This window comes from Oryctolagus cuniculus, chromosome 16 (genome assembly GCF_964237555.1).
Source record: "Oryctolagus cuniculus chromosome 16, mOryCun1.1, whole genome shotgun sequence".
NCBI lineage: Eukaryota > Metazoa > Chordata > Mammalia > Lagomorpha > Leporidae > Oryctolagus > Oryctolagus cuniculus.
In genome coordinates, this window is record NC_091447.1 from 3,528,713 (window position 1) to 3,547,108 (window position 18,396).

General features: G+C 50.3%; 1 non-coding gene across 1 annotated transcript; it reads left to right on the forward strand.

Moving 5' to 3' along the window:
• The first annotated feature begins 5,526 nt into the window (after positions 1 to 5,526).
• Positions 5,527 to 7,132, forward strand: LOC103352516 (uncharacterized). The gene is made up of 2 exons (XR_011383035.1): positions 5,527 to 6,285; positions 6,493 to 7,132. It is a non-coding gene; the product is annotated as an uncharacterized protein (transcript).
• Positions 7,133 to 18,396: the final 11,264 nt, after the last annotated feature.

The window sequence follows — 18,396 nt, forward strand, 5'->3', positions numbered from 1 at the left end:
CGTATACAGGGAAATACATTTCATTGTGTCTCTTCATTCAAAACAGGCCCAGCACTCAATGTCAAGTCTACCATTGCTTTAAGAAAAACAAAGAGCCAACTGTAGTCCCCTCCCCTCATCCCCACCCTCCCAGGGAGAAGCTCTGGAGCAGATGGGCCTCCGAGGGGCTAATTCAGCCCCTTCCCAAGCACAGCCAATTGCCCAGAGAGGAGGGGCGTGGAGGCCTTCCAGCCCGGCCGCATCACCCCCGCTCTGCAGTGGGGGGAGGCAGATGCCCACCAGGTGCAGGCCTCTTTCTGCTCCCACCCAGAAAAAGAACCTCCGTCCCACGGCCTTGCTTTTCCCCCACTGTAAAATGTAAGGTCTGACGGAGACCACCCATTAGCCTCCTTGCCACTCCGAACCTCTAAGGCCATTTTGCTTGCATGTCCCCACGTCTCTGGGAACAGCTGCTCTTCCCTTAAAGAAGACAACGCCCACCCAATCCCGCCTGCCGCTGAGAGGCGCCAGAGCTTTTCTGGAATCCAGGCTGAGCCCCTGCCCCACCCTCTCCCTGGGCCTCATTCTACACCCAGCCCCCTCCTCAGCCAGCCAGCCTGGCATTTGTTCCTCCCTGCACACCTGGCAGGAGAGACAGCCTCCGGTTGCACCTGAGAACCCCACCTCTCTCCCAGCCCTCAGGGATCCATACCTGCCCACAGAGAGAAAGGCCCCGGGGATCCCCGGAGGGAAGGGGCAGCCAGCTCTGCCCCACCACAACTGTGCAGGAAGAGCCCAGCAGGTTGGCCAGCACTTACCCGTGGTCCAGGGGGCAGCGCGGGCCAGGGACAGGTGCCAGGTGCGGGCACTGCAGACTCAAAGGTGCTATGGCGGCTTCCGCGTCTGGGATGCCATCAGAGGCTTCGAGCGCCCAGGAGCCCAAAAGAGAGCAACCCCATGCTCCCTGGGCACATAACATAAAGGTCCTGTGCCCAACGTCCGCCACCAGCTTTCGACCGCGAGGGGGCGTCGGCCTTTTTTTTTTTTTTTTTTTTTTTGACAGGCAGAGTGGACAGTGAGAGAGAGAGAGACAAGAGAGAAAGGTCTTCCTTTTGCCGTCGGTTCACCCTCCAATGGCCGGCGCACCGCGCTGATCCGATGGCAGGAGCCAGGTGCTTCTCCTGGTCTCCCATGGGGGTGCAGGGCCCAAGCACCTGGGCCATCCTCCACTGCACTCCCTGGCCACAGCAGAGAGCTGGCCTGGAAGAGGGGCAACCGGGACAGGATCCGGCGCCCCCGCCGCAAGGCGGAGGATTAGCCTAGTGAGCCAAGGTGCCAGCCGGGCGTCTGCTTTTGAAGCTTGCGCAGCCCGCTCGCCCCTGACCCTTAGGCAGACCCGCGGGCAAGCAGCGGTTTCAGGAGTCCAAAACCGCGTCCTCCTCCGTCCCCAAAGCAGGGTTGGGGTGGGAGAGCCCCCATCTACGGCGGTGCTGAGGCCATGCAAGCGGCAGCGGCGGACTCGGCTCTGGAAGCCACCTGGAGCCTGAATCCCAGCCCCTCAGCTGTGGGCGCTGTGCGGGAGGGCAGAGGGAGTGCCCCAGCTAGGAGGCCTGCGTTTGGGCTGCAAATGCCGACTTTGCTGTTAGAAACTTCTAATAAAATATCTAGGGGGAGGGTTTCGGATACCTCCAAGGACGCCTGAATGAAGAAAATGTTTCCAAAATGGCGTCCCAGGGGGAGGAAAGGACGCCGTCGTCATGGCGGCCGCCTCTTACCGTTTCCCGCAGCTGTGGACCATTCGGGCCTCGCCGGGGCCGCTGGGAAGGCCGCACATCCGGGTGTCCGCTGCCAGGGTCCACTGGCTTCAGGCGTCCCCACATAACCTAGTGAAAAGTAGGCCATGGGAAGAAGGGTTCCCCCAAAGAAACTAACCCCATCGTCTGCCTGGGCTTCTGCAGCAGGGGGAAGGGCATGGCCAAGGCCAGCCACAGACCGGAGGGCCCTCCTGCTTCCGCCCGGGCCAATCTTCATACTTTCTCAGTTCAGAAAATGGCGGCCGTCTCCTCCCCTGGTGAAGAACCGGACCGCACTATGAGGAAAGCCTAGCTCAGGTCTGCAAGATCTGACTCGAACTGGCTTCTTGCTGCTGCTTCAGTGGTGGTTTGTAGCAGTCCAGACACTCTGAGTTAAATGTAACAATTTCAGCTCCCCGGGTACATCAGGAAAACAAGCTCTAGGCGGTTTACATTCCCAGCCCCTGGTCCATTTCTCCCCTCCCCACTTCCCCCAAATCCTACACATTTGGCTACAAGATGCCCCCTAAGACATTTCACTCCCATCTTGAGGGGTAAGGCAGGAAGTCAAGCTGCTGTAACTACTTCTTGATGATCCTGGACATGGCCCAGGCTGGTGGAGAGAGACTCTCCTACTCAACACCCACAAAGGACTTGAGACACCGGGTGTAGCCCCCAGAGGCTATGGGCAACAGGGCAGGCGTTTATAGGCGTCCTTTCCTGACATTATATTTGGGGCCCAGTAGAGCAGCAGTTTGAGGTCTGACAGAGGCTCTCCAAGGAGCCATGTAAGGTTCAGGTGAAACACAGAACTTCTCTGCTCTCAGGTGTGGAGACTTAAAGGAATCCCGTGTGGTAGTTTAAGAGAACAGTCAGTCGTTAGCAGGGCCAGGTGTGGTCCTGCCCAGATGGGGTTAAACTGCTCCTGAAGAGAGCTCAGTTTACAATCAAGGGGGTAGGCTTTCTACCTGTGTAGGTGAGAGTAGGTCTTATTTGCACACCAGATGAGAGCAGCCACTACCTGCCCTCATTGTGTTTTCCTGTTCTCATTTTCCACCTTTGGCAGGTCAAGGGCCCAGCACAATTGGGAAAGAGCCTTCCATAGATAATTCACATGGGCTGAATCCTAATTTCTTTTTATGGTTGCTGTAACACAGGTTAAGGATTTGGAAAAGACCTTTAAGCACTTTTCATGAATTTCTAGGAAAAGGCTAACTGATTCATATTTAGGGTCTTACTGGATGGTTTCCAGACAATTGGGGTCTCCGGGCAGCAAGTGATATGTGTCTTATGCCTAAAATTTAGGGACTCCAGCCATCTTGGAAACCAAAACCTACCCCAATACCACTTTGATGATCATAAGCAGACCAAATCTCAAATTTCCCTCTACAGTTTTTTTAAAACAATACTTATTTGACATAGACACAGATATCACACACCTGCTGATTCACCCCTGAAATGCCACTACTGGGGCTGGGCACTCAATTGAGGTCTGACACATGGGTGGCAGGGACCCAACCAGTTGAGCCATCATGTGCTGCCTCCCCAGGAGTACATACACAAGAAGCTAGAATCAAAGTAGAGATAGGAATGGAATCTAAGCACCACCATGTAGGATGTGTGTATCCCCCACAGTGTCCAAACTCCTGCTTCAAATCCCACCATTAGAAGTCTTTTAATGACTTAGACATCCACTGCTGCTCCATCCTGGCTTAGAAACAGAAGCATCTGATTTCATAACCAGTCTCTTCCCAAGGGTGGGATGGGAAGCTCAGGGAATCAGTGAGTCAGAACTTTAAAACCAGGACACAGGGCAAACATTCCACCCCTCTCTGTGTCTGCTTTCACTGAAACTCCTTTAATAGCTCGTTTTGTGACTCCAGTGTCCATCTTCTCTCTCTCCAGCTTGTCCTATCTCTAGGGTATCCAGGGGCACCACAGAGGATTTGGATTTTATCTAGAGGAGCCATCTGCAGAGCTAGTAACCCATCAGTCTTCTTCTGTTGAGGGGAGCTGAGCCCTTCCCGTCTAGGGACACCTTTGCCACTCCTCACCAGTGTCCTTCCTGCTTGCTGTAGGCACATGGGCAAGGCTCTAACTTAGCTGCTAACATTTGGATGGGCGCTTTGTGGTTTCAGGGTCACCCACCTGTGTCAGTGTCCCTCATTCTCTTGGGGTCCCTGGAATAGACTGGAGAGCCATGAGCTAGCCAGTAGCCTGTGTCCACATCTTTCTGACCCCCCCATGCTGATGTTCTCCATGTTATGGCTCACGAAACACAGAAGGCAGTGTCCACCAATAAAGAGGATTAGCTTCAGGACTGATAGTGTTTAGGTTGTCTGGACACTCTGAGATAGGAAGCAGCTGTTAGAAACCCCTGACTTTCCTGGGCATCAGGGTCCCAGGAAGCCTGCTGTCTCACGCACCCCCCCTTATCCTCTTTGGGATGTAGAGGCCACTGTAGAGTTACAGGAGTCGGATGGGGGATGGTTTAAGTCCAGATTCCAGCTTGGAAAGGATATTCTACCCTCCCCCCTGTGGGAAGGTACACAAAACTGGTGAAACATGAAAGCCTCTAGGGACTGGGGGAGCAAGAAGAATAAAATCCCAGACTTACATCAAGTGGTGGGAAGGTGAACCCAACATCAGAGTCATCCATTGTGAACCATGAAATTCCCTCTCAATTTCTACCTATAGAAGGTAGAGGTCTCTAACCCAGAAGAAAGTGGCCCCATGCTGTGAAGCAGGGAAGGTCAGACCCAGCAACCCAGAGACCAGGCTCAGGGCTTTCTCAGACCTCTCGCTTTGCACTCCTCTGTCTCCCAGGGGAGAGCCTCACCCCAGCATTCTGGCATCCTGGGAAAGGCTGTCCCTTTCTCCTCCACAACTGTGATCTGTTGCTGAACTTCCGGTTTTGGTAATCATGTCTGGGGTATTTGACACTTATCAGAGCTGCCCCAATGACTCAGCCATGATTCCCGTAAGATGCTAGACAAACAGGAGTGCAGGTGACCATGCACTTCTCAGCTCTCTGCATCAGCAGCTCAGCATGACCAGGTCCCAAGCCACACCTGAGTGGCACAGGATGGAGTAAGTGTCCCCAAGAGTAAGTGCTCCTGGATCTGCTGCTGCCACCATTGCTCAGATCTTGGTGATGGACATCTTGACCCAGGATGCAGCAAGTGTTACCCACAAGCTGCCTGGCATTCTTTAATCTGACACTGCCAACTGCTGAACTCCCAGTGCCCAGAAGCCCCAACCCTAGGCTAGGAACCATCCCACGTAGGTCACCATTGTCATTGCTGGAGTGTTGGCTATAGCTCAGCCTCTATCAGAAGGAGCATAAAGAAGAGCATTACAAACTTGTGAGGAGTAAGAGAAAAACGGGGAGGTAAAATTGTCTCCCTGGGGCCTGTGTCATGGAACAGCAGGTTAAGTCACCACCTGCAACTCCAGCATCCCATACCTCAGTGTAAGTTTGAGCACTGGTTCCCCACTTCCATCCCAGCTCCCTGCTCAGACAACTGGGAAAGCAGTGGAAAACTGTCCCCATATGTGGGCTCCTGCAACCCATGGGAGAGATGCAGATGGAGTTCTGCCAGGCTCACTTTGGAATGACAACCTTTTATGGGGGAGGGGTGAACCAGCAGATGTAACACAATGCTCTGTGTCTCTCCCTCTCTCTCTTTCACTCTTTCAAATAAACTTAAAGAGAGAGAGAGAGAGAGAGAGAGAGAGAGAGAGAGAAGAAAGGACAACCATGGCATGAGAATCAGATTTCCTGTTATGCCACAGCCAGACCTATGGAGTGCCTAAGATGTGGCAGGAGAGGCCAGGGAAGCCCCTCCTTTTCCTAGAACTCTAAGCATGCCCCATTCCTTGTCCAGCCCTTCTTGGGATCTCCCACATCTAGGGTGTTTGCATCATACAGGTGATGCCATGCTTAGGGGTTCCTTGGCACTACAGCACTGCTGGCATCCCTTCAAGCAGATGCTAGAATGATCCCCAGAGACAAGAAGAGAGACTGAGAATGTCCAGAGAGGGACAATGATCTGTGCAGGATCAAACTTGTACAAGGATGAGAGAGCAGGTCTGAGCCAGGTGACACTGTCTGCCACCAGGCCAGCCCTGTGGCAAGTGCTGCCTGTGTTGGTGCAACTGTGGACAGTGGGCACATGGCATGGGGTAGTGGAATAGGTAGTGCCCACTGAGAATTTGGGGATATTTTGTGTGAGGAGGGGGCTGAGCTTAGGAGCCACAGGAAGTGGCCTCACTATGTTGGTGATGACCTATTGAACTGGCTGCCCCGGCAACCACCCCAACATTCCAGAGTTGAGTCTAAGCCAGCTCACTTGGATAAGAGTCTCATAAGAAGATGTTCCTTTGTTGCATCCCGCGATGCCGAAGCCCAGGCCCCAAGAAACCCTGCTGTGGGCGCCTTGCCCAGTGGTGGGGACATTGGGCCAACCCTCACTCCCGACGTACCTGGCGCTTAAAACAGAAAAAGGCCAGGGTGAGTCTGGTAGCCAGGGCAGGTCTCTGCTGGCCAGGACACCACTGGGACCTCATGGGCCCTGGGTGTGGGGGGATGGGGCCTCTTCACCCTTGGAGGAGGGAGGTTGGAGTTCAGAGGTGGGGGCAGCCTGAGGCCCAGAGCTGCTGGCTGTGGAGGGATCTCTGGGACTGCCTCTTCCCTGCCATTCTCGCTCTTGTCCCCCAGGTCCAGGACCAGTCAGCCTCGCCCCTGGAGCAGCACAGCAGGCTGGGGATCGCCAGCAGCCCAGACCTGCATCAGTTGCCTAAAACTGATGAGCTCTGTGTGGTGGGGCAGAGGTCAAACATGCTCACAGCTCTGAAGCTACCATCACAGACGTTCCCCAGCATGCACAAACCACCTGAGGTCCCGCTCAGTCACTTGGTAACCGTTGCCCAGAGAGAGCCCAGGGGTTCCATAAATGCCCATCTCACAGCCGGGACAGTGGGGCCTGAGGACGGCTCCACCTGTGCTGGAAGTGAAGCAAGGCAAGGGCCAGGCCCGGCACCTGACCTCACGGCTGGAGCGGAACAGACCACTGACCTTCAAGCAACATTCCTGCTGGAGCAGTGCTGGCCCTCCAAGGAGGAGCACTGGCACAAGGATACGTGGGGGACAGCCGTGTCCCCAGGGGCCGAGCAGGGCCCACCAGACACAGCACTGGCCCCGGCCTCAGCCCCAGCTCCTGCAGTCCCTTCTGCTTCAGCCCCAGTGCCACACCTGTCCTTCCCCATCCCCGTGATCCTGTATTTCTCTTTACTCCTCCCCATTGTGTTCCTTTTCTCCACCTTATTGTCCCTATACTATAATAAAATTTAATTCCTTACCCAGTGTGTATGTACAATTTGCACTGTGCAAACTCCCCAGGCCCTGCCCTCCCCTCCCCACTCTCACTGCACAGTGGCCCCAATGCCAAGGCTCTGGATACTCTGAAGATGACACTGACACCTCCCAGGGGCAGAGCCAGAGTTGCCTTTTTGGACAAAGAGCAGCAAATAATGGGAAGGCCAAGGAAAGCAATGAACATGGGGACACTGTTATGGATAGGGCAGCACCTCCCCATGGTCATAGACGTGGGCTCTAAGGTCAGACAGAACTGACCTGCAGTGGGTGTTCTCACTGCAGCCTCAATGTCCTCATCTGTGAAATGGGATGGCAGCCCTGCCCACAGCCATCACTGGTACAAGGAATGCGATGCACTGCACCTCCCTGCACACACTGGGAGCCCCCCAGCTTCTGGGATGAGGGGTGTACAGGGAGAGGGTAGGTGGTTCTTAGGGCACAGCCTCAGAGCCATGGGCCACACACAGAAGCTGTCACAGTCTCTGTCCCTGTGCTCAACAATGGGTCACTGGCAGAGAAGCAGAGCAGGGGTTGGCTCACTGCACAGGAGACAGGGGAGCCTTGTCCAGGACCCCATGTGATCCAGACTGTCTGGTGTGCAGATGAGATGGATGTGTCATGGCTGGGAAGATGGAGACACAGAGGATGTCCCCAAGGACAGTGACTGCTCTTTCCCTGAGCTCCTGCGATTTCTGGGCCCCTGGCCAGGTGCACTGGGCCCCGTATCTCAGCCATGGGGAAGCACTGCTGTCACTCCCCATTTGCAGATCAGGAACCCCCTGAGAGGGAAGCCCCACCCAGGTCACGGCTGTGCTGATCCCAGATGAGGACTCCCCTCCCCAGCATGAGCCAGACTGTGTGGCCTGTGGGCACACAAGGACATCACAGAAAGCTAGGAGGGAGTATGAAGGCTATGAATTTCATCAAGAGATTATAGCCACAGGGATTTTCTTAATGGGCTTCTCAGCTGACCCACTAGGGCTGAGGGATGCCTGTGGAGGAGGAAGCTGGGGCACTGGAATGCTGACCTGTGTGTATTCCTGGGAATGGCCTGGATCACACCCAGTGACAGCACTGGCCCCATGACTGTCCCTCTGGAGAATGTCCCAAATCACCTGATGCCTGTGCACCCTGAACACCCATCAGCCTGGAGCCCAGGTCAGGCCAACTGGAGGGAGTGGGTGGCAGTGGGTGCACCTCCCCTGCAGAGTCCCAGGCAGCTCAGTTTGGCTGCCTTGGCTTGGACGGCCCCAGAGACCTGTGCTCCCCAGCACTGAGAATGCAAAGAGTGGAGTGTACGCCACTCAGGACAGCCAATGTCCCCATCACAAGGTCATGAGCTCATGGTCATGTCTAGTTCCAGGCCCTGGGGTCTAATGGCTGGAGCCCACCCCCAGGAAGCTGAGCTGAGGGTTATCTCACCATGACTAGTGGTGTAGCCTGATTCCCTGATCAACTGTAGGGTCCAAAAGAGGCGGGCTGCCCCAGCACAGGGGACAGAGGGGGCAGGGGCCAGAGAGATGCGAGCTCTGGGCTGTTGTGGGGAGATGTGAGTATGAACAGCTGAGGGGTGAGCCCCTGCAGGCCTCTGTCCTCACGTGGGTCTCTCACTGTGTCCTGACCACTCAGTGACATGGGCATGTGAGGTCCCCACTAAGGCTAGAGGCCCTGCTCTCTGCAGTCTACTTAGCAGCAGAGCCAGGTTTAAGACAAGAAGCTGCCATAAACCCTGGGACTCCCTTGATAATGAGACTGCACCCAGATGCCTTGGGAGAGGTTTCTGTGGCCTACAGTTCCCGGAACTCCTGGTCCTGACATGCATGGACACACAGCCTGAGATGGGGGTGCCTCTAACTCCTGACTTCTCGGAAGGCTGCAGGCAGGGAGGGTGCAGCCCTTGAAGGACGCTGGGACCCCGAGTCCCATGGAGACCTCAGCAGGGCCTTGAGTTCAGGATGCAGAGTCAGAGAGACAGGATGGTCATGGCCACTCTTTCAAGCTGCTGACTACAGACAAGACTCTGAGCCTCAGTTTCCCCATCAGAGAAATGGGGAATGCACAGCACTGCCTAATAAGAGATGTGGGAATCTTGCCCTGTAACATTTGCCCATGAACAGCCACGTGGCAGTAGATCAGAGGTCCTCAGGGGGCCAATGACAGGGAAGGCCCTCCCTAGGGGGTCTCCTCCTTCTGCTGACCCAGAAATATTCTAAATGATTGGAGGGGAAGGGGAGCAGGTGCAGTGTGACAACCGCCCCGAGTAGAAGGGGCTTAATGTGGGATAGACTGGGGTGCACTCTGTGCTGGGAGCCCTGTGACCCCACCCAGGACTGCTTCTCTTGCTTCCATTCTTTTCTCATTCATTCACTCATCTTTGAGCAAACGTTCACTATCCCTCTGTGTGCCCACAGCTGTGGCTTCCTCTCCTGGTGTGACCTGCCATGATCCCTGTCCATGTGGCATCTGTGTCCACTCTCTGATTGATGGATGGGCCCTGAACTCAGCGGGGCTGATGGGATTCAGGAACCATTCACTGTATTAAAGGAGAGACTCAAGGATCAAGAAAGTAAAAGGGCCAGCCTGTCATGTCAACATAAAGAATGACATTAAAAGTTACAGAATATGATGGGGCAAGCATTGCGGCATAGCAGGTAAAGCTGCCACCTACAAAGGCAGCATCCCACATGGGCAGCAGTTCATGTCCTGGCTGCTCCACTTCCGATCCAGCTTCCTGCTGATGCACTTGGTAAAGCTGCAAAGGATGACCCAAGTGTTTGGGCCCCTGCATCCATGTGGGAGACCCGGAGACAGCTCCTATCCCCTGGCTTTGTCCTGGCCCAGCCTTGGCCATGTTTGGCCATCTGGGGAATGGATTGGAAGATGAAAGATTCTCTCTCTCTCTCTCTTTGTAACTCTTTCAAATAAATAAATATTTGAAAACTGAAATAAAATTCACAAATATCGTGATTATTCATCCTATTTTCAAAGACTTGAGAAAAGAGAAATGTGTAAGAAGGCGTAGTGGTTGTGATTAATGAATTTAGGAAAGGAGTTTATGAGCTTTCTGTGAGTTGTAACATTTTCAGAATTAATAATTAAAGAAATAAGGCCGGCACCGCGGCTCACTAGGCTAATCCTCCGCCTTGCGGCACCGGCACACTGGGTTCTAGTCCCGGTCGGGGCACCGGATTCTGTCCCAGTTGCCCCTCTTCCAGGCCAGCTCTCTGCTGTGGCCAGGGAGTGCAGTGGAGGATGGCCCGAGTACTTGGGCCCTGCACCCACATGGGAGACCAGGAGAAGTACCTGGCTCCTGCCATCGGATCAGCGCAGTGCGCCGGCCGCGGCAGCCATTGGAGGGTGAACCAACGGCAATGGAAGACCTGTCTCTCTGTCTCTCTCTCTCACTGTCCACTCTGCCTGTCAAAAAAAAAAAAAAAGAAATAACAGCAAAATAAGTCTTACAACAACTGATTTAAAGCGATGCAGATAAAAACAAAATGATCAATAAATCAAAATTTTTTATATACTTTCCTTCAAGAAGAGCTGATCCTAGTAAAAATTATGCAACAAAAGGATAACAGATTTTAGATTTTGAATAATTAATTAGTACCTAAATATTTATGCGCCTCCCATGTTGCCATGATTTGTTAGAACGTTTTAGCCATCAGCCATTCACGAAAACTTCTCATTGTCAATCCAGATGGCTCTGAACGTGAACTTGGTAGTTTGATCAAAATGGCTGAAAAAGTACTATAACATGCTATTGTTGAAAGACCTGTGCTTTGTGGGGTATTGGAACTGCCGGCAGAGGTGGTGTTTTTTTTTTTTTTTTTCTAAAATGAGAGAGCAACCAACTAGGGAGCCGGGAAGACCTGGAGAAAAAGCCAGTCTCCTGGCCGGCACTGTGGCTTACTAGGCTAATCCTCCACCTGCAGTGCCAGCACACCAGGTTCTAGTCCCGGTAGGGGCACCGGATTCTGTCCTGGTTGCCCCTCTTCCAGGCCAGCTCTCTGCTGTGGCCCGGGAGTGCAGTGGAGGATGGCCCAAGTGCTTGGGCCCTGCACCTGCATGGGAGACCAGGGGAAGCACCTTGCTCCTGGCTTCGGATCAGTGCGGTGCGCTGGCCGCAGTGCGCCGGCCGTGGCGGCCACTGGGGGGTGAACCAATGGAGAAAAGGAAAACCTTTCTTTCTTTCTTTCTCTCTCTCTCTCACTGTCCACTCTGCCTGTCAAAAAAAAAAAAAAAAAAAAAAAAAAAGCCAGTCTCCTGAACTTTCACAGCCTCTCCCAGAGAGAGGCAGTCGGCACAGCTCAGCCCTGGCTTTTGAAGCCTTCTCCTTTAACCTCACAAAGGAGCAGTCATTCCAGTTCTCAGAGACAGAGATATTGACACTGTGGCTCCTGGAGGCGAAGGAACTTCTCCCAAACTAACAAAATCAACCCAGACTCCATCCTGATCCCTTTCAGCTGACCCTGCTTTAGAACGGAAAGTGGTGTTAGACGTCCCAACAGAAAAAGATTCCAGAGATACAAAAAGGTATTATTTCAGGCTCTGCTTTCTGTGATGCTAGTGATCACGTGGCTGTGAATATATTAACTTCCAATGGCTACAAGAAGTAGAGAAACCAAGATTGTGTTTGTGTTCTTTCAAGTGCTTGCTGGTAAAAAAAAAAATACATAGGTCAAGTAATTAATCATTGTTGATCATTGTTCTAAAATGACAATACAGAACAGGCACACTCCTGGCTGTTTGGTAAGTCACCAAATAATTTGATAACTGATGAAAAAAATAACTGGAAAATTATGAGTCTATATGAATTTCACAACGGTGTTCTTATAACTTAATAGACAAGCAGCAAGAAGTCGTCCATTCTGGATCATAATGTGGCATCTGCTTGCACTTAGGAATGCCTGGTTCAGCTGCCACTTGGGACACTCATATCCCATTTCAGAGGGCCTGTTTGAATCCTGGCTTTAGCCCCCTGCAGGCATTTGGGGAGTGAATCAATGGATGAAAGATCCCCTACGTGTGTGTGTGTGTGTGTGTGTGTGTGTGTGTTATGTGTGTGTTTCACTCTGCCTATCTGCCTATGAAATAAATCTTAAATACAAGAATAACCCTCAGGTCACCATATAGAACAAAGGCCTGATTTAACATCTGTATTTGCTTATTTGTGTCATTCTTGTATGTTAAGAAGCATGGAAAACCATGCATCTACTTTGTGAAGTCAAAATGCAAAAGAATCACATCAACTTCCACTGTCTGAACTTAGAGTCCTGTCTGTGTTTACTGTGTGTGTGTGTGTGTGTGTGTGTGTGTGTGTGTGTTTTCCCCACAGTACAGGGAGAGGCCAGTGGAGTGGAAAGTTGAGTGATGGGGGTGTCTTGAGAAAGGAAGCCGTCCACTTCAAAGGGGCGGCTGGGGAGAGCAGGTGGACTGCCCTCTAGGGAAGGTGTGGGGACAGTTGCAGTGCTGGAATGCACATGTGGCTCTGCAGTCAGCCAGGGGGATAGAAAAGTCACAGGTCACCGCCTCCCTCCAATCTGTACCTCTCAAGGAGGATTACAACATCAGACACTTGAAAAAGAGCACCTGACCCTTCCAAGGTCAAGGGTAAGTCTAAAATGGATCTGAATCAGTTTCACGACTGCCAAGTGCAGAAGGCATTCCAGTCATGGAAACCCAGGGAGCTCCCAAAGCTCTTTAAAGTTTGGGGGTGAGGTCGAGTGGGGTGGGAGAGAGCTGCATTCCCCAGGCTTCCATGGGCTCTTTTGAAGCATCTCTCGGAGCCGAACAGCTTTTCCCAAAGGGCTCATGCAGGTAGACAAGCGTGCTTCCAGCTGGTACTGATTTGTTGTTTCACCAGAGCTGCCCTCCAGGTGGGACAGGGACAGCATCCTGCCATTTGGGCCAGCACAAGGTCATCCCTCCTGCAGTGACACCATTTATAAATCCTTCACGATTAACTGGCATCCAGCTTCAGCACATCGCACGTTAATCCTTGGCCTTCCTGCTTGGTTAGAAAAAAAAAAAAAGAATTATATTTCTAGGTTTATTTGGATAGAGTTTTCCACAAGCAATTTCAGCAGAATGAGGGTAGTGAGCAGCCTATCTCATGCAACCATGCAGTTATGGCAAAGAGCCCAGTGGGGACAGCTTCCTTATACTGTACTAAAAGCAAAATAATCTCATCATTGATTCTGTTAATTGATGTTGTGAATACAAGCAATTCAGAGGACCCTCTGGGATCTGCTTTTTTCCTTTGTAAAACCCCTAACTCAGTCTCACTGGAGACACGATAGTATTTATGAAGACTTTTGACTTGTTCAACATAACATCTTAGCTGCTGGCAGATTATTAAAAATCAGTCAACATTTTGTTCATGTGTCTTATAGAGCCCATTTCCAAAATTAAGTTTTCTGAATTTCTACTGTTTTTCTTTAACTAAATACATCAAAAACATACATAAAATGTAGTCAGAGTTTGGGGGTTCCTTGGAAGAAAGACCCTCTAGGCTGAAAAGAACTCCCTGTTTTTTTCCCTAGCTATTATCACACTAGCCTGGGTAACATAAGCTACCAGTATTTAGCCTCTTCCTCCTCAGATGGTGCTAAAAATTCTGGACAGCTTAGACACAAGTAGACTGTGCTCTGTGAATAATCACGTGAGGTTTATTACATTACATATCTCATCTTGGATTTCTCAGGGTGTCCGTCAACACAGTGTCACAAAATAATAAATACAATCCAATAAGTGGTTAAAGTCACTTTCTTTCCAGTTGAGTACCTAGAGATGTTAGCTGATTTGATTTAATTACAAAAGAGCAAATCGATAAAACTCTATCACCAGAAAATTTCAAGCTATGCATGCTCACTACACTTATTCCTTTAGCTGCCAAAAACCATAGCAAATAGTCTGTCAGAAAATGTAAGTTACCTGATACTTTTTAGTAAAACTGAAGTAAAACCAATGGGGAGAAAACATCAGTCATTTATAGTGAAGCTCCAACAGAGAAATTCGGAATGCATAATAATTAAATTTGCTATTGGACAGCATGTTTAAGATTCATTATTTAAAAAAACAGGCCTTTAGGGGTAATAACTAAAACAAGTCATTTATAATGGCTTCTACTTCTGAAATTCAGGTACCATTAATTGTTTGTGATTTTCAGCAAAGACATTGTGATGAGAAGGTATCACCAAACAGATGGGTGAGGTTGTACACCAGGGCCAGGCAGGGCAGGGCAGGTGTGCTGACAGATCAGCTGTAGAGGGGCGGCTGTAGGGTGGCTGTGTTGCCAGCAGCGATGTCAACTGTGCCTATCCTGTCCTGGTTTCTGCTCGAGTTGTTTACTACCCTCTTGTCCATAGATTCTGTCTGCCTAGATATCCATTATATAGATGAACTTCTGGTTTTTTTGTTTTTGTTTTTGTTTCTGTTTTTGTTTTTGTTTTTGTTTCTGTTTTTGTTTTTGTTTCTGTTTTTGTTTTTGACAGGCAGAGTTAGACAGTGAGAGAGAGAGAGAGGCTGGCGCAGCGGCTCACTAGGCTAATCCTCCGCCTGCGGCGCCAGCACACTGGGTTCTAGTCCTGGACGTGGTGCTGGATTCTGTTCCAGTTGCCCCTCTTCCAGTCCAGCTATCTGCTGTGGCCCGGGAGGGCAGTGGAGGATGGCCCAAGTGCTTGGGCCCTGCACCCGCATGGGAGACCAGGAGAGGCACCTGGCTCCTGGCTTTGGATCAGCACGGTGCGCCGGCCGCAGCGGCCATTGGGGGGTGAACCAACAGTAAAGGAAGACCTTTCCATCTCTGTCTCTCTCTCTCACTGTCCACTCTGCCTGTCAAGAGAGAGAGAGAAAGAGAGAGAGAGACATGTCTTCCTTCAGTTGGTTCACTCCCCAAATGGCCGCTACGGCTGGCGCACTGCAGCCAGCGCTCCGCACCTATCTGAAGCCAGGAACCAGGTGCTTTCTCCTGGTCTCCCATGCGGGTGCAGGGCCCAAGGACCTGGGCCATCCTCTACTGCACTCCCGGGCCACAGCAGAGAGCTGGACTGGAAGAGGTGCAACCGGGACAGAACTGGCATCCCGACTGGGACTAGAACCCGGGGTGTTGGTGCCGCAGGCAGAGGATTAGCCTAGTGAGCAGCGGCGCCAGGCTTTTTTTTTTCTTTTTCTTTTTTTTACAGGCAGAGTTAGAGAGAGAGAGAGAGACAGAGACAAAGGACAATAGATGAACTTCTGCCTCTGTTAGCCATGATTTGGCTTTGCTAGCAAGCAGAAATCCTAAAACTACAAAACATGATCAAGGAAGAAGAGCTATGGCTCATAAGGGAATGCGAAAGTTTTGATTTGTTCAGGTGCCAGAGATGGAGAAGAAATAAGAACCCCACTAATTTTTCTAGCTGAGAAATTGGCAACTTTTCATAGGTAGTTGTGAAACAGATGACTAAACATTGGCTTTTATACTGCAGGGTGCTGAAGCTGACGTGCAAAGGGAACTCAGAAAAATTTATGATGTTGGAACATACTACATATGACTATTTCATTGTACAAAAAAAGGAAGAAGAGAGAGAGAGAGACTGAGAGAGAGAGAGAGGAAATAAATAAATAAATCTATCTGGGCAGGTGGTAGATCATTTGAAAATTGGAAGTTTAAGGATGACTCAGCAGTTGGAACCACCACCACCCAGACTTCCTCTTATCTGAACTAGTACTTTTCCTTGATTTGTTGGTTGAACTTGTCAGTTACTTTCTATCAAATCTCTCTTACAGGTTTACCAAGGAACTTGGGTCCTCGTCTGCTCAAGGAGGAGGAGGATCTGTATGTGTCCTGGTGCCTAAAAGGAGGGAAAAAGGAGCCTCACAGATTCCCTATGGGCGGGTGAGTTATTTTAGGGGCCAGGCATTCCAACGCTGGGCTGCCCAGGCAAGAGTCTCACACTCTCTTCCTTAGATCCACTCAGGGGCACACACCTACTGGGCTCTTGGCCGCTTGTTTTTGCCCAGCGTCCATGGCACAAGCCCACAGTGTCCCGCCTCTTCTCTCCTCCCCAGCGTCTCTTCTCCACTGCTGTGAGGGCGTGAGAAGCTGTGGACTCTTAATACACTTGATCTTAGCCAAAAGGCCGAGAAGCGAAAGCTGTAGACTCTTAATGACCAACTGTATACACTTGGGAATATGTTATTATTATCCTGTGAAGTTATCCCCCTGCTGGGTAAATCTTTGACCAGTAGGAAATGGTGGCTTCCAGATAAATTCTTCTCTTTGCTGTCCCCAGAAACTTTCTGGAAATTCTGTTTACGTGGACTCTCCAAAAATGGTCTTGTGAGACAGTTGCCTGGAATGGCAGCCAACTCTATAGCGCTTGTACTTGCCCTGGTTCCTTCTCAGTTTCATTCCTATTTCCTTACTTCCACTTCCCTGGGACTGCACTCCCTGAGAATGGATTTGAACAGAAGATTTTATTGCCTCTGTTTGCTGCAGAAGCTGCTCTGATAGAACCCTGACATTTAAAATATATCACTGGTTTCCGATCATCCTCTTATGTTTCACTCTTAGCCCACATCTTTCCTCTAAATTTAAATGTTGTAGTATTTTCATGTGTATCTGACAGCTTTACGGGTAAGGCTACATATATTAAATAATTTAGGGGCAGTCTAGGAAACAAAGTAGTATTTTTCTGGATCCAGACCCAAGCAGAGGTCATTTTATTTCCTACCATTCTCTAGTCTTAATGGATTTTTCCCCATTGCTGGCCTGTGACATACCCCTTGGTAACACAAAGCTTTTGTATGTGTTCCCAATCTGTATTTTATTTTATTGAAAGGTAGAGGTAAAGAGAAATTTCCCATCCAGTTGCTCATTCCACAAATGCCCACAATATCTGGCCCTGCTTCAGGCAGAATCCAGGACCCAGGAACTCACTGTAGGTCTCTTATGTGGATGGCAGGGACGCAACTACCAGAGTCATCACTTTGTGCAGGAGCAGGAAGCTGGACTCAGGAGTGGAACAGGGACTCCAACCCAGGCCCTCTGATAGGCAATGCAGGCATCCCAAGTGGCATCTTAACTACTGCACCAGACTTGTGTTTTTGAAAAGTCCTCACTACTCATAAGACTTCTTTTACAGTCTTGCAAACACATGCATGCTGATTAATTTCTCTCTGGGCTCCTGATGGGTCCCCGACTCCCAGTCCAGAGAAGAGACTCTGACCTTGGTCTTCCTTTTCTTCATTCATTAAATATGAATCCTTATTAGGTGGATAGTGACAGAGTTCATTATCAGAGAACATCCTAGAACCTGAGAATCTTTTCTACTGGTTCAGATGTAAGGGTATCACTGCCACCTCCTTTCCTCCTCACATTTCCATTTCTCAACAGCATTTCTCAGGAAAAAATGAAATAAGAGAAGTGGTTTTGGCTTTTAATATAAGTACCTTCTGTTAAGGCTGAAGCTACTGATACTTAAAGTAAACCTTTGGGGCTGGTGCTGTGGTGCAGTGGGTTAAAGCCCCAGCCTGCTGCACTGGCATCCCATGTGGATGCTGATTTGAGTCTTGGCTGCTTCTCTTCTGATCCAGCTCTCTGTTATAACCTGGGAAAACAGTAGAAGATGACACAAGTTCTTGGGACTAGAACCAGTGCTCACAGGGCCTCTGGTTTCTGATTTCTAATGTCATCACACAAACGGAGCTCATTTTGACTCAAGTCCAAGCAACACACTCTTTTTGCTTTAATTTACACATTTCTGAGCCCAAATACACATTAACAGATCTGCATTAAGAGGAAGAATCAACATTTCATTTCCAAATGATAAGGATTAACAAGGGGCTGGCACTGTGGTGTAGTAGATTACGCCCCCACTTATGGTGCTGGTGTCCCATAAGGGCACCTGTTGCTAAAAAGGCAAGACAAAGGAGACAAGAAATGAAAAGAAAAGGAATACATGGTTGGCTCAAGTTAATAGCTCAACTGACAATTTTATTTATTTTTATTTGAAAGGTAGTGAGACAGAGACAGACAGAAATTTTCCATCCATTGCCTCATTCCCCAAATGCCTGCAACAGCTGGCCAAATCCAGGAGTCTAAAACTCAATCTGTGTCTCTCACATGAGTGGCAGGAACCAGTGTACTTGAGCCATTATCTGCTGCCTCCTAGAGCATGCATTAGCAGGAAGCTGGAATCAGAAGCAGAGCATAAACTTGAACCCAGGCACTGCATCTCATATGCTGTCTTAACTATTGAG